At 44.4% G+C, this 16,130-nt stretch overlaps 1 non-coding gene across 1 annotated transcript; it reads left to right on the top strand.

The window, feature by feature from the left end:
- The first annotated feature begins 3,937 nt into the window (after positions 1-3,937).
- TRNAT-CGU (transfer RNA threonine (anticodon CGU)) lies at positions 3,938-4,010 on the top strand. The gene has a single exon. It is a non-coding gene; the product is annotated as a tRNA-Thr (tRNA).
- Positions 4,011-16,130: the final 12,120 nt, after the last annotated feature.

The raw sequence follows: 16,130 nt of genomic DNA, 5'->3' as shown, positions 1-16,130 counted from the left end.
CCTGTACTGCCCGTCATTACGTGCAGAGCGAACTCGCTCTGTGCTGTAATGAGAGCGCGGTGCCGCAGCGGCGATCCCCGGGGTCCCCAGCAGCGGGACCACGGCGATCTGACATCTTATCCCCTATCCTTTGGATAGGGGATAAGATGTCTAGGGGCGGAGTACCCCTTTAAGGAGTTAAGAACTGTCCAGAGTAGGAGAAAATCCCCATAGCAAACATATGCTGCTCTGGACAGTTCCTAAAATGAACAGATATGTCAGCAGAGAGCACTGTGGTCATGATGTCAGCAGAGAGCACTGTGTTCCCAAACAAAAATAATTTCCTATGTAGTATTCAGCAGCTAATAAGTACTGGAAGGATTAAGATTTTTTAATACAAATAATTTACAAATCTGTTTAACTTTCTGGCACCAGTTGATATAAAAAAAATAAAAATAAAAGTTTTCCATCGGAGTACCTCTTTAACCCTTAAGGCAGTGTTTCCCAATCAAGGTGCCTCCAGCTGTTGCAAAACTACAACTACCAGCATGATGGGAGTTGTAGTTTTGCAACAGCCAGAGGCACTCTGTGTGGGAAACACTGCCCTAAGGGTGCAGCCAATACAGATCCATATGAGGGCTTGTTTGTTGAATGACCAATTGTACTTCGTAATGACATCACTAATTCTACTGTATAATGTATAGATCAAAAAATAAAATAAAAAAATACTATTTTAGAAGGGAACAGAAACAAATCTACAATTTGACAATTTTTGGGGAGTTTCTTTTATGCAGTGCATGTACGGTAAAACCGACGTTATCTTTATTCTGTAGGTCCATACGATTACAATAAATATGTATAGGTTTTATTTTATTTGACTACTTACATTTTTTTTTACTTTTTTTTTTTTTTTAAAGAAAATGAGTATACTTAAAATTTGCCTTTCCTGCCCCTATAACTCTTTTGTTTTTCCTTATATGGATATATTTTTGCGCTGCCATCTATATTTTTTATCTGTAGTATCTCTGTTTTGACGGGACTTTTTAATCGCTTTTTATACATTTTTTATGGTATATGAAGTGACCAAATATCAGGAATTCTGGACTTTAGAAATTGTTTCCATTTACGTTTTTACTAATGTTATATTTTAATAATTCAGACATGTACACATGGGGCGACACCACAAATGTGTATGTTTATTTTTGTTTACTTTATTTTATTTCAATAATATGAAAAGGAGTTTTTAATTTTGTTAACATTTATAAAAAAAAATTCCCAATTTTTATTTTTTTTATTTTTTTTAGTCTCCATAGGTAACTATTACAAGCAATCTTTTGATTGCAAACACTGCTATTGCACAGCATTTATCCAGCTTTTCCTTTTCCACAAAGCTTAGGTACCAAGTAGTTAAAGGGGTACTCCGGTGAAAACCTTTTTTCTTTTAAATCAACTGGTGCCTGAAAGTTAAACATATTTGTAAATTACTTCTATTAAAAAATCTTAATCCTTCCAGTACTTATTAGCTGCTGAATGCTACAGAGGAAATTCCTTTCTTTTTGGAACACTGATGACATCACGAGCACAATGCTCTCTGCTGACATCTCTGTCCATTTCAGCAACCGTGCATAGCAGATGTATGCTAAGGGCAGCATGGTGGCTCAGTGGTTAGCACACTGCCTTGCAGTGCTGGGGTCTTGGGTTCAAGTCCCACTAAGTACAACAATAAATAAAGAGTTATTATTATAATGACATCAGCAAAGAGCACTGTGCTCGTGATGTCATCAGAGAGAATTCAAAAAAGAAAATAATTTCCTCTGTAGTATTCAGCAGCTAATAAGTACAGGAAGGATTAAGCTTTTTTTAATAGAAGTAATTTACAAATCTGTTTAACTTTCTGGCACCAGTTGATTTAAAAGAAAAAAGGTTTTCACCGGAGTACCCCTTTAAGGCAAAATTTAGCAAAACAGAAAGGGGACTTAACACCAACACCAGACGAAGCCAGGTACTCTGCTTGCGTTAACCCCTTCAAGACCACGGGTTTTTCCGTTTTTGCACATTCGTTTTTTCCTCCTCACCTTTTCAAAATCATAACCCTTTCAATTTTGCACCTAATAATCCATATTATGGCTTATTTTTTGTGCCACCAATTCTACTTTGCAGTGACATCAGTCATTTTATCCAAAAACCTACGGCGAAATGAAAAAAAAAAACATTGTGCGAAGAAATTAAAGAAAAAACACAATTTTGTGAATTTTGGGGGCTTCCTTTTCTACGCAGTTCATTTTTCGGTAAAAATGACAACTTCTCTTTATTCTATAGGTCCATACGGTTTAAATGATCCCCTACTTATATAGGTTTGATTTTTTCGTACTTCTGGAAAAAATCATAACTACATGCAGGAAAATGTATACGTTTAAAATTGTCATCTTCTGACCCCTATAACTTTTTTATTTTACTGCATACGGGCCGGTGTGAGGACTCATTTTTTGTGCCATGATCTGAAGTTTTTAGCGGTACCATTTTTATATTGAGCGGACTTTTTGATCGCTATTTTATAAATTTTTTCATGATTTAAAAAGTGACCAAAAATACGCTATTTTGGACTTTGGAATTTTTTTGCGCGTACGCCATTGACCGTGCGGTTTAATTAATGATATATTTTTTATAGTTCGGATAATTACGCACACGACGATACCACATATGTTTATTTTTATTTAAATGTTTGTTTTTTTTAATGGGAAAAGGGGGGTCATTTGGACTTTTATTAGGGAAAGGGTTAAATGACATTTATTAACTTTTTTTTTACACTTTTTTTTTTTTGCAGTGTTCTAGCTCCCATAGGTGGCTATAGTACTGCATACACTGATCTTTTACACTGTTCACTGCAAAGCCATAGCTTTGCATTGATCAGTGTTATCGGCGGTCGATTGCTCAGGCCTGCATCTCAGGCTTGGAGCAATCAATCGCCAAAGGGAATGTAAGAGGACCTCCGCTCGTGTCCCAGCTGATCGGGACACGGCATTTTCACTGCGCTGGTCCCGATCAGCCCCACTGAGCAGCCGGGAAGCTTTTACTTTCGTTTTAGACGCAGCTTCAGATACATGCCAGGACCGACCCGATATGACACGGGGTCACCGCGTGACCCCGCGTTATATCGTGGGAGCCGGCCAAGGACGTAAATATACGACCTTGGTCATTAAGGGGTTAAATAAAAACGACTTCTACCTATCAGTCTTCTCTCTACATAGAAGTATCCTATAATCAGTGATGTCATTGGCTCGTTGGAGCGGTCAGTCATTTGCACCCTACTGCCATAGCGACCCCCTTTTTGGAGTCTGATGGCTCCTCATTTTTTCAGGACATCAGTTAGTATAATTTTTTTCAGTCCATCACACAAAGATATCCATACTCCCAAATGCCTTTCATGAATCGCAATGGAGCAGAGACGTAGCTAGGAGTTCTACATGGGAGGAGTCATCTCAATCAGTTCTATGCAGAAATTATAAGTGATTACAGTGCAGATACATCCGGGGAGCGGCAGGTGATGTACTCTCTGGAGTTCTTCACTTTCCCATTTCTTCTCCATCTGACACAGAACATCATGAAGACTTCTTCCAGCCACAACTCTTCTGTTCTGACACCTCAGGCTTCTCAATTTTCTAGCACCCTCCACACGTATTCCCCACCCTCAACACAAACATCCCAGAGAGGTTTGCTATAGGGATTTGCTGCTGCTTCTGCTCTGATTGTTGTAGTATCGAGCTATGGAGTTGCGGGAGATTTAAACAGGTATCCTGCCGCCAGAGTGTGATCGGAGTTATGCTTTAAGCTCGCAGTCTGTACTGAAGATGAAATTTTCTTTATGTTTTCAATTTCTCTTTTGCTGAGCACCACAGAAAATCTAATTTGACAAAAATTAAAAGTAAAAAAAAAAACAAAACACACCCAAGAAACAGTTGGCCTCATAGCTCAGTGGATAGAGCACTGGTCTCGTAAACCAGGGGTCGTGAGTTCAATCCTCACTGTGGCCTTGTTTCTTAGTCTAGGCTTAATTTAATACATAATGTTCTGAAACACAAAAAGGATACTTGCAAGTCAGAGGGATGATGTTTGTTGTATATTTACTAAATGCAAGCAACTTTAATCGGTTCTATATATACCCTGGCGTGAGGCTGTGGTTGGTAGACACTTGTTTAAAGGGGTTCTCCGGTGCTTACACATCTTATCCCCTATCCAAAGGATAGGGGATAAGATGCCTGATCGCGGGTGTCCCGCAGCTGTGGACGCCTGGGATCTTGCACGCGGCACCCCGCTTGTAATCAGTCCCCGGAGCGTGTTTGCTCCGGGTCTGATTACGGTCGACCGCAGGGCTGGCGGCATGTGATGTCACGCCTCCGCCCCGTGTGATGTCATGCTCCGCCCCTCAATGCAAGCCTATGGGAGGAGGCGTGATAGCTATCATGCCCCCTCCCGTAGGCTTGCATTGAGGGGCGGAGCGTGACGTCACACGCCGCCGGCCCTGCAGTCAACCGTAATCAGACCCGAAGTGAACACGCTCCGGGGACTGATTACAAACGGGGTGCCGCGTGCATGATCACGGGCGTCACCAGCTGCGGGACTCCCGCGATCAGGCATCTTATCCCCTATCCTTTGGATAGGGGATAAGATGTGTAAGCACCGGAGTACCCCTTTAACTGTGTACAGAAATCACATAGCAATGCTACTTCATGAATGGGAGACATTTAAAGGCGTACTCCGCCCCTAGACATCTTTTCCCCATAAGATGTCTGATCACGGGGGTCCTGCTGCTGGGAACCCCCATGATCTCTCCTGCAGCACCCAGTGTCATCAGTGTTTCCCAACTAGGGTTCCTCAAGCTGTTGCAAAACTACAACTCAGCATGTCCGGACAGCCAAAGGCCAAATTAGTAAAATTAATAAAAAGCATCCAAAAAATGTTTATTTTTTAACAGAATTTTTACCAATTTGCATACAAAAATTATTTTTGTACTGCTACAAAAAAAATAAAAAATAAAACAGGCGAAAAGTCAGCCTAAAGGGGCAGCAGCAACAATGACCACTGGTTTTGCATCAAGCTCTGAGCTTAGATCACTTCCTCAAAAGTCTGTGACTATGTTTACACCAGTCCTATGCAGACGATGTAAGAGATTATAGTGCAGAGACATCAGGGGAACCGCAGGTGATGCACTCTCTGGAGTTTTTCACTTTCCTATTTCTTCTCCATCTGACCCAGAACGTCATGAATACTTTTTCCTGCCACAATTCTTCTCTTCTAACATCTTTGGCTCCTCCTTTTTTTAGCACCTTCACACATATTACCACGTATGGACAGGGAAGGAGTGCACAGTATTCTCGCCCACTCCCCTGTCCCTGCCTACTTGCACACCTGCCCTAGATGACAGTCCCTTCCTAATTGAGGGACAATCAAAAAGTCAAAACAATAAACTACAAAACTGACAAAGGGTTGGGAAAGGCTGGAGGCACACGACTAAGGGTGGTTTCACACCACGTTTTGTACTTACGGTTCCCGTATACGGCTGGGAGGAGGGGGGCGGGGCTTAATCGCGGCTCCCGCACTCAGCCGTATAGGGGAACCGTATTTAATGCATGTCTATGAGCCGACCGGAGTGAACCGCAGCCTCCGGTCGGCTGCGTTTTCGGCCGTATGCGGTTTCCCGACCGTAGGCAAAAACGCAGTCGACCATGTTTTTTCCTGCGGTCGGGAAACTGCATACGGCCTGGTTTACGAGACCAGTGCTCTATCCACTGAGCTATGAAGCCACCTGTTTTGTTGGAGTGGCCGTGTTTTTTGTCAACTTGATATATTTTGTGGCGTTCAGCAGAAAGAAATAGTAATATAAAGAAAAGCTTGTCTGTCAGATTTCATCTTCAGGATAGACTGGAAGCTTAAAGGGAATCTGTCCTCAGTGTCACCTGTACTAACCTATTGGTACAAGCTTGTAGTGTGGGTGATACTGAAGAAAATTACACTTACCATTCCCCGATTCACGCTTTTGTTACGGCTATTTTCTGCATATTTCATTTTTTGTATATGCTAATGGAGGGGGGGGGGGAGTAAAGGAAGAATGGTGCAGTTGCCCATGACAACCTTTTTAATTTAATAAGGCCTGTGAAATAATAAAATAAAGAAGTGCTTTGATTGGTTGACTGATTGGTAGACCACTTGCTTTACACAGGTTATTTATCAAAAATCTTTCCCCGTGTGTATTTACAAAATACAAGCAAATAAAGGCGACAAAAAACACTGTCATGCCTGTCAATCATCAGGCCTTATAGCTCAGTGGATAGAGCACTGGTCTTGTAAACCAGGGGTTGAGGCTGAGGCCTCTTTTCTTAGTCTAGGATAATCTGAATATCTAACTTTCTTGAGCAATAGAAAGAATTCATTAAATTAATTAAAGGGGTACTCCGCCACTAGACATCTTATCCCCTATCCAAAGGATAGGGAATAAGATGTCAGATCGCCGGGGTTCCGCTGCTGGGGACCCCGGGGATCGCTGCTGCAGCACCCCGCTATCATTACTGCGCAGAGCGAGATCGCTCTGCACGTAATGACGGGCAATACAGGGGCCGGAGCATCGTTACGTCACGGCTCCGCCCCTCGTGACGTCACAGCCCGCCCCCGTCAATACAAGTCTATGGGAAGGGGGCGTGGTGGTCGTCACGCCCCTGCCATAGACTTGCATTAAGGGGGCGGAGCCATGACATCACGCTGCTCCGGCCCCTGTATCGCCCGTCATTACCCACAGAGCGAACTCGCTCTGTGCAGTAATGATGGCGGAGTGCCGCAGCGGCGATCCCCGGGGTCCCCGGCAGCAGGACCCGGCGATCTGACATCTTATCCCCTATCCTTTGGATAGGGGATAAGATGCCAGGGGCGGAGTACCCTGGCATCTTATCCAAAGGATAAGGGATAAGATGTCAGATCGCTGGGGACCCCCGCAAAATAGCAAGCAGCCCCCACCTATAACTGCTTCCGGAAGCGCTGGAGGTTCTCTGGCTAATTCCTCCTGACCACAGGGACAGAAGATCGTGATGTCACGACTCCGCCCCTGTGTGACGTGATGCCCCCTCAATGCAAGTCACGCCCCCTCCCATAGACTTGCATTGAGGGGCCAGGGTGTGATGTCATACGGGGCATTGAGGGGGCGGAGTCGTGACGTCACGATCTTCCATCCCTGTGGTCGGGAGGAATTAGCCAGAGAACCTCCAGCGCTTCTGGAAGCAGTTACAGGTGGGTGCTGCTTGCTATATTGTGGGGGTCCCCAGTGGCGGGACCCCAGCGATCTGACATCTTTGGATAGGGGATAAGATGTCTAGGGGCGGAGTACCCCTTTAAAACCATGTTGTTGGTATTGCCCATGTTATGTTGCCTGCTTTTTTTGTGGCAGTAAAAAAATCTGCTTTTTTAAATTATTAATTTTCTTTTAAGTTTTTTGGATGATTTTTTGTAAAATAATCCTACTTATTTTATTGTGTGCAAACATTCTTAACCTAAACATCCTTAGCATATGTGGGAGTTTTAGTTCTGCAACAGCATCTAAAATTTTTATTGAGTATTATAAAATATAAGGGTTTTAAATCAATCCAATGTACTCCATTAATGTAACCTTGACTCTTCTATGTAAAAATCTATGTTAAAATGCCTGGAGGCACCGCGGTTGGAAATACTGTCCTAGGAAGTAGCGAATGTGAGAAATATCCTTTTCCTTCACATGGTTCACTGAAACATCACCAATCGGTTGTTTAGACTAAGAATATGTTCACACACAGTTATATATCAGACAGGAGGCTCATATCTTGCATTAATCTTTCTTTAATTAATGCCCATAGCAGAAAAATCTTTATACAAACGTATTTAATAAAATCTTTTTTTAAAAACTACATATCCCAGCAGTCCCCTGTGAACTCCTCCTCCTATCCCAGCATGCTGGCTGCTATATAAGGGACTGCTTGAAGATCCTCTTCCTCTTTCTTTCTGCTCATGGCAGCAAGTTAAGTATATTCTCTGTGTATTCATTGTATATTAATGTGTATTAATTGTGATTCCGGGTGTATTCAGGGTATCTAGGATTATGCCCTGTATACTCCGGCTGTTATTTTCTCTGTTATTTTCTCTGTTATTCTAATATTACTAATTTTTTGGGGTATATATATTTATATATATACCTATTTTTCTCTTGATACCTAGTTTTTCTTCATACTCTGTATTTTCTAAGCTTTCGCTACCTCATATCTCTGTATTTGCCTCTATTAGTATTGTCCCTCTATAGGCGCCATCTTACTTTCTATTCGCGCCGTCTTCTTACCTTCTTCCTGCCGCTCGACACCTTCGCGGGCTTCGCGATTTCAGGGGGTGTGTCCGGGTGACGCGCACCCTGCGACACGCCTTCCGGGATTCCGTGCGACCTATCACAGGTCTTACAGCCGTAGTCTCGCGAGATTACGGCTGTAAGCGCTGGTTGCTGGATCCCTCCTCCTCTCCCAGTCGCCAGTGTTGTGCGAGCGGTGAGAGGAGCGCCAGCATTATAGGTCCGGTCCCAGTTTTAGTACCTTCAGGTAGTTTATTATTAATAATAGCTAGTAGCATTAGCTCCTATAAACAGAACTACTATTATTTTACAGTCACTCTGTCTATCATGGCTGGTGAAAAACCCTCAGTCCCTTTCTCTACTCTGCCTGGCCAGACTAATGAGGGCATAGAGATTGAGGCTTCTCAGATCATGTCTGCGACCCAAATACAGGACTTGATTAACAAGTCCATTCAGGCAGCTCTGGCTGCAAATATGAGTTGTGATAATCCTTTAGCCTCTACCTCTAGAGAGGTGCCCGTGAGGGGTAAGGTTTCACATAAAAGAAAACATGTCTCTGGACATTCCGACTCCCCGGCAGGGGAAGCTTACAATGTGCCCCAGACAGCACCTGAACCGGTCTGTCGCACCCCGCATCCTAATGTACATTCTCGACCCTTGGGCCCCAAGGAGAAAACTTGTAAGGGGCAGAAGTCCGCCCGGCGGACGAAACCGGACTCATATGTCACGTCTACCGACGAGTCGTCCGGCGAGTCTGATGTGGCTGAGGCCACAGGCTCTGATTCTGATGAGGAAGATGCGGGGTTTACGGCTGATTATCTGATGCCGAACCAGAGACGCCAAACGAGGCGATCCTAGATTCTCTGGGCCAACCTCTTTTCAGCCCGGATGCGATCACACACCCACGCTCCGGAGACTGGGCACCGCTACCACACGTAGCACAATATGTAGAATATTGGACTAGACGGGCTTTGGACCGCACGAACCGTAACAAATTGAGGGCTGAGTGCCCCAGACCCTGTGTAACCAAGAAGATTGCGGTCACGCCGGAGATAGATCCGGTTCTCCTCAAGTACCTGACACGATCAGGAAAGTATTCAAAGAAGGGGATTGAGAGATCATTTAAGTTGATCCAAGACCGCATTCTTGATCTTCTCGGCCCGCTCACAAAGATATTAAATCTTTCAGAGCAAGCGGCATCCACCGCCCAACCAGTAGACCTAGAGCAACTGAGAGGCTGGGCCCAACGTGCTATATGCATGCTGGGCAGTGCGAACACGGCCTGTTCTACTGAACGGAGACGGTCCATCCTGATGAAACTGGAGCCGCAGCTCTCCCACTTAGCGGAGAATGAGCCGGGTCCCTCCGCTGAAGGTCTCTTATTTGGAGATGACCTCATTAAAAATATTAACAAATTTGTCAGCCTGTTTTCCAGCCTAGATAAGGCGCAAAATTCTCTAAAAAAGACGGGCCAACCTGGTAAGGTTTTCGGCAAGGCCGGTAGAAGCAGAGGCCGATCTGCCGGCCGCAATGCCCCATATAGGCCCTACATTAGACCGGCACAGCAACAATTTGCTCCTGCTCAAACACAATATGCTCTGCCCGTGGTCCAACCGGCCCCTTTCTTTCCCCCTCGAGGGCGACCATGGAGAGGACGTGGAGGTCGCGGATTCCCCAGATCTCGCCCACCGACTGGTGAGTACCTTTTCAATTCCATACACATTGGTGGGGGGCAGACTAAGATATTTTTTCCACGTCTGGTCCACGATTACAGCAGACGTTTGGATCCTCAATACGGTAGCTGGCTACCGGATAGAATTCCAATCTCTTCCCGAGTTGAATGTTATACCTCAACCCATACGGTTCTCCGCGCAGAACGTAGCGCTCATAGACAACGAGCTCCAGGAGCTCTTGTCAAAACAAGCAGTACAAGAAGTAGACCCATTCTCCCCCGGATTTGTCAGCAACATCTTCTTGGTCAAGAAGAAAGATGGCGGTTACCGCCCGGTGATAAATCTGAGGGGTTTGAATCAACACGTGACTTACCGTCACTTCAAGATGGAAGGGATCCATCTGTTACGCGACCTCCTCTGGCCAGGAGACTGGTTAGTAAAAATCGATCTGAAGGACGCATATCTTACCGTCCCCATTCATCACACCTCTCAAAGATTCCTACGATTCCTATGGAGGGACCGAATGTGGCAGTTCACCTGCCTTCCATTCGGATTGTCATCGGCCCCCTGGTGTTTCACCAAGTTACTGAAACCGGTGATAGCGGCTCTTCGGAGCAGGGGGGTACGACTTATTATTTACTTGGACGATCTACTAATCATGGCCCGGTCCAGGGCACAGGCTGTGACTCACAGCCAATGGGCCCTTTCGTTGATGGAGGAATTGGGATTCCTCATCAATCACAAAAAATCGGTTCTGTCTCCCGCGCAGGAGATGGAGTTCCTGGGTTTCCTAGTGGATACCCAACGAGCCATCTTGATGTTACCAACATCCAAGTTGGCTTTGATTCGCAAGGAAATCAGAGCGACTTTGCGCAAAGGTCGAGTATCACTGAGGGTGATTGCACGCATTGTGGGCCTATTATCGGCCTCTATTCAAGCGATTTTTCCGGCCCCTCTTCACTATCGGGCCCTTCAGCGGCTCAAAGCTCTTCACCTTCGCCGGGGTCTTCGCTATGCGGACGAAGTTACCATCGGTCCGGAAGTTGTAGAGGAATTGCAGTGGTGGCTTCGACACGCTGTCGAATGGAACGGCAGGACTATCTTCAATGCCTGCCCGGACGTCATAATAGAGTCCGATGCGAGCCGCCACGGTTGGGGAGCTCGCTGCGGGCAAGACACCACAGGAGGGAGATGGTCCGCAGAGGAGTCTTCTCTCCACATCAATGCCTTGGAACTCTTGGCAGCATTCTTCGCTATCAGGAGCTTTCTCCCTCACCATTCCAATTGTTGCGTACTTGTACGCATGGACAATGTGGCGGCGGTTCAATATGTCAACCGCCTGGGAGGTACGAGGTCCAGAGTGCTGGCGGACATCGCGTCCACGTTCTGGCATTTCTGTTTATCCCGGGACATCATCCCGATTGCAGAATACCTTCCTGGTGTGTCCAACATCGTAGCAGATTGGAATTCTCGCTATTTGAAGGATTCCAGCGATTGGACGTTGGAACGATCTATTTTTCAGACTTTGAGGTCTCTTTGGGGTCCGTTACACACGGACCTCTTCGCATCCCGGCTCAATCGACAACTGCCTCGCTTTTACAGCTGGAGGCCGGATCCGGAAGCATCCGCAGTGGACGCATTCCGTCAGATATGGGAATTGGGGACGCACTATGCGTTTCCCCCATTCAATATGATAACCAGAGTTCTTCTCCAAGTACTGAGTCAGAAGGCGACGGTGGTGTTGGTCACCCCTTGGTGGCCAACGCAACCATGGTTCCCCCTTCTTTTAGGGATGGCGATCGACTATCCTCGTTTGATTCCTCACTCGCCTCACCTTCTCACGAACCCAACCAAGGGTCCTCATCCCCTGATATTGGAGGGCAACCTTCCACTCCTCGCGTGGTTGGTTTCGGGGTCCCGGATGCCGGTGGTGACCTTTCGCAATCGGCTAGAGACCTCCTTGCCTTGGCCTGGGCCCCAGGGACTAGATCGGCATATCGATCAGCCTGGGCATTGTGGGTTCGTTGGTGTGATAGACGGCAAGTTGATGCCGTTCATGCACCTGTTTCAGTGATAGTGAATTATTTAGCAGACTCTTTTGAGTCTGGGAAATCCTACAGTTCACTAAACGTCTACAGATCCGCCATATCGGCGTATCATTGCCCGGTGGACGCGTTACCGGTGGGCAAACATCCTTTGGTATGTAGACTCTTACGAGGCGTAAGATTTAAACGTCCTCCCCGTCCTAGGTACCAGTCTACTTGGGATGTCTCCCTTGTGTTGGATTTATTTTCCTCCTGGGAGGATAATGACGCACTCGCTTTAAAGTTGCTATCCATCAAGCTTACTACACTGTTATGTTTAGTATCCATAAAACGGGTGTCGGATGTAAAGGCGCTGGATATTTCCAGGCGACAATTTTCGCTGGAAGGGGTACGGTTTTCGGTGGTTCGTAGGACTAAGACGGGACTTCAATCCGTCTTCTATCCCTTTTTTCCTGATCACCCACGTCTGTGTGTAGTACGCTGTCTACAATCGTATGAGTCGCGGACCGTGACTTTGAGATCTGAATCTTACAATCAGTTGTTGATATCATATGTCAAACCTCATCTTCCGGTATCCTCGGCCACTTTGGCCAGGTGGGTGAGGTCGGCCATGGAAATGGCTGGGATCGATATCTCTCTTTTTGGTGCCCACTCTTCTAGAGGGGCTATGGCCACCAAGGTGGTCACTTCAGGAGGTTCACTTTCGGATCTTCTATTGGCCGCTGATTGGTCGTCCGAGACGACTTTTCGGCAATTTTATTTTAGACCTCTAACACACGTCTCTGTGTCTGTTCTATGACATATTTGTTATTATTTCTGTATGTAAGCACTGTTAGCTTTAAACTTGCAAGATATGAGCCTCCTGTCTGATATATAAATAGAGATTTTCCTGACGGAAAATATGAGTTATATGAAGACAGGAGGCGAGTATCTTCCCTCCCTACCCTCCCTGTTATGGTGTTTTTGTTTTCCTTCCAGGGTATTGAAAGGAGAAGACGAAGACAGCGGTGTTTCGGTGCAGCCTGATATGTTCTGTTGCAATTGTTCCTTAACAGTTTCGTTCCCGGTTTTCGGTCCTGTTGGCCGGAGGTTCGGAGTTACCAAGGAGGAGCTGTCCCGGATTCCGGCGTTCCGTGGTTCTGGTGACGGTCATGCAATTCGCATAAAGAAAGAGGAAGAGGATCTTCAAGCAGTCCCTTATATAGCAGCCAGCATGCTGGGATAGGAGGAGGAGTTCACAGGGGACTGCTGGGATATGTAGTTTTTAAAAAAAGATTTTATTAAATACGTTTGTATAAAGATTTTTCTGCTATGGGCATTAATTAAAGAAAGATTAATGCAAGATACTCGCCTCCTGTCTTCATATAACTCATATTTTCCGTCACGTTAGCTAGGAAAATCTCTATTTATACTGGCAGGTTTTTTCAAATGTTTTATCAAACATTCTGAAACCAAAAAGTTTTTTTCAAGAATTTGCAAATCAGAGGGATGATGTTTATTGTGTATTTACAAAATATAAGGAAATTTAATCAATCAAAACACAGGTTTTGATAAATCTTTCCCCGTGTGTATTTACAAAATACAAGCAATTTTAACCTCTTAAGGACGCAGGGCGTACCTGTAAGCCCTGCGCCTGGTCCCGGTGTTTAAAACGGGGTCACGCCGTGACCCCGCATCACACTGGGTCGGTCCCGGCTGCTAATGATAGTCAGGATGGCTAATAGCGCGTAGCACAGATCGTTGTGCCGCGCTCTATTAACCCTTCAGACACAGCGATCAAAGTTGATAGCCACGTCCAAAACGAAAGTAAAAGCTTCCTGGCAGCTCAGTCGGGCTGATCGGGACTACTAAAATCTGTCTCCATCGCGTCCGATCTGCGTTTGATTGCTCCAAGCCTGAGCTACAGGCTTGAGCAATCAACCCCCTGTTACGCTGATCCATGCAAAGCTATGGGAGCTATAACACTGCAAAAAAAAAAAGGGAAAAAAAAGTTAATAAAGGTAATTTAACCCCTTAAGGACCGAGGGTTTTTCTGTTTTTGCATTTTCGTTTTTTCCTCCTTGCCTTTAAAAAATCATAACTCCCGAAATGTACGGTGAAACAGAAAAAAAAATCATTGTGAGACAGAATTGAAAAAAAAAACAGCTGTTTTGTAAATTTTGGGGGCTTCCGTTTCTACCTAGTACATTTTTAGGTAACAATGCCTTCTTTTCTTTATTCTGTAGGTCCATACAATTAAAATGATACCCTACTTATATAGGTTTGATTTTGTCGTACTTCTGGAAAAAATCATAACTACGTGTAGGAAAATTAATACGTTTAAAATTGTCATCTTCTGACCCCTATAACTTTTTTGTTTTTCCGCGTATGGGGCGGTATGAGGGCTCATTTTTTGTGCCGTGATCTGAAGTTTTTAGCGGTACCATTTTTGCATTGATAGGATTTATTGATGATATAAAAAGTGACCAAAAATGCACTATTTTGGACTTTGGAATTTTTTTGCGCGTACGCCATTGACCGTGCGGTTTAATTAACAATATATTTTTATAATTTGGACATTTCCGCATGCGGCGATACCATATATGTTTATTTTTATTTACACTGTGTTTTTTTTATGGAAAAAGGGGGTGATTCAAACTTTTAATAGGGAAGGGGTTAAATGATCTTTATTCACTTTTTTTTCACTTTTTTTTGTTTGCAGTGTTATAGCTCCCATAGGGACCTATAACACTGCACACACTGATCTATTACATTGATCACTGGTTTCTCATAGGAAACCAGTGATCGATGATTCTGCTGCTTGACTGCTCATGCCTGAATCTCAGGCACTGAGCAGTCATTCGGCGATCTGACAGCGAGGAGGCAGGTAGGGATCCTCCAGCTGTCCTGTAAGCTGTTCGGGATGCCGCGATTTCACCGCGGTTATCCCGAACAGCTCCTTGAGCTAACCGGCATGCTTTCACTTTCACTTTAGATGAGGCGTTCAACTTTGAACGCCGCGTCTAAAGGGTTAATAGCGCGCGGCACCGCAATCAATGCCGTTTGCTATTAGCCATGGGTCCCGGCCGTGGCCCCGCGTTATAGATCAGGAGCGGACTCATGACGTACTGGTAGGTCATTGGTCCTTAAGGAGTTAACCCCTTCCCTAATAAAAGTTTGAATCACCCCCCCTTATCCCATAAAAAAAAAAAAAACTGTAAATAAAAATAAACATATGTGGTATCGCCGCGTTCGTAAATGTCCGAACTATAAAATGATATCATTAATTAAACCACACGGTCAATGGCGTACGCGCAAAAAAATTCCAAAGTCCAAATCTGCGTATTTTTGGTCACATTTTATATCATAAAAAAATGAATAAAAAGCGATCAAAAAGTCCGATCAATATGCTCCTTTATTAGTACTATTGTCTAGTTTATCTATGTATGTCTTGTAATTGCCCACATAGCTTTATTATGCTTACTTTTTCTTTGTCCATATGGCCTCCCCGGGCCGTCGGACTTATTTCTTATGACTTGTCTGTGTTATTGCATACACAAAGTCTGTATTCTTGTTCTTTTATATTTTTCAATAAAAGTTCTTGAATTTGAAAAAAAAAAGTCTGATCAATGCAAAAATGGTACCGATAAAAACTTCAGAACATAGTGCAAAAAATGAGCCTTCATACCGGCCCATATGCGGAAAAATTAAAAAGTTATAGGGGTCAGAAGATGACAATTTTAAACGTATACATTTTCCTGCATGTAGTTATGATTTTTTTTCAGAAGTACGACAAAATCAAACCTATATAAGTAGGATATTATTTTAACCGTATGGACCTACAGAATAAAGATAAGGTGTAATTTTTTACCGGAAAATGCACTGTGTAGAAACGGAAGCCCCCAAAAGTTACAAAATGACATTTTTTCTTCAATTTTGTCGCACAATTATTTTTTTTTCCGTTTCGCTGTGGATTTTTTGGTAAAATGACTAATGTCACTGCAAAGTAGAATTGGTGGCGCAAAAAATAAGACATCATATGGAATTTTACGTGCAAAATTCAAAGCGTTATGATTTTTGAAGGTGATGAGGAAAAAATTT

Source organism: Hyla sarda, chromosome 1, assembly GCF_029499605.1.
Source record: "Hyla sarda isolate aHylSar1 chromosome 1, aHylSar1.hap1, whole genome shotgun sequence".
NCBI lineage: Eukaryota > Metazoa > Chordata > Amphibia > Anura > Hylidae > Hyla > Hyla sarda.
Note: the sequence above shows the minus strand (reverse complement) of the source record. Positions and strands in the feature narration are given on the sequence as shown.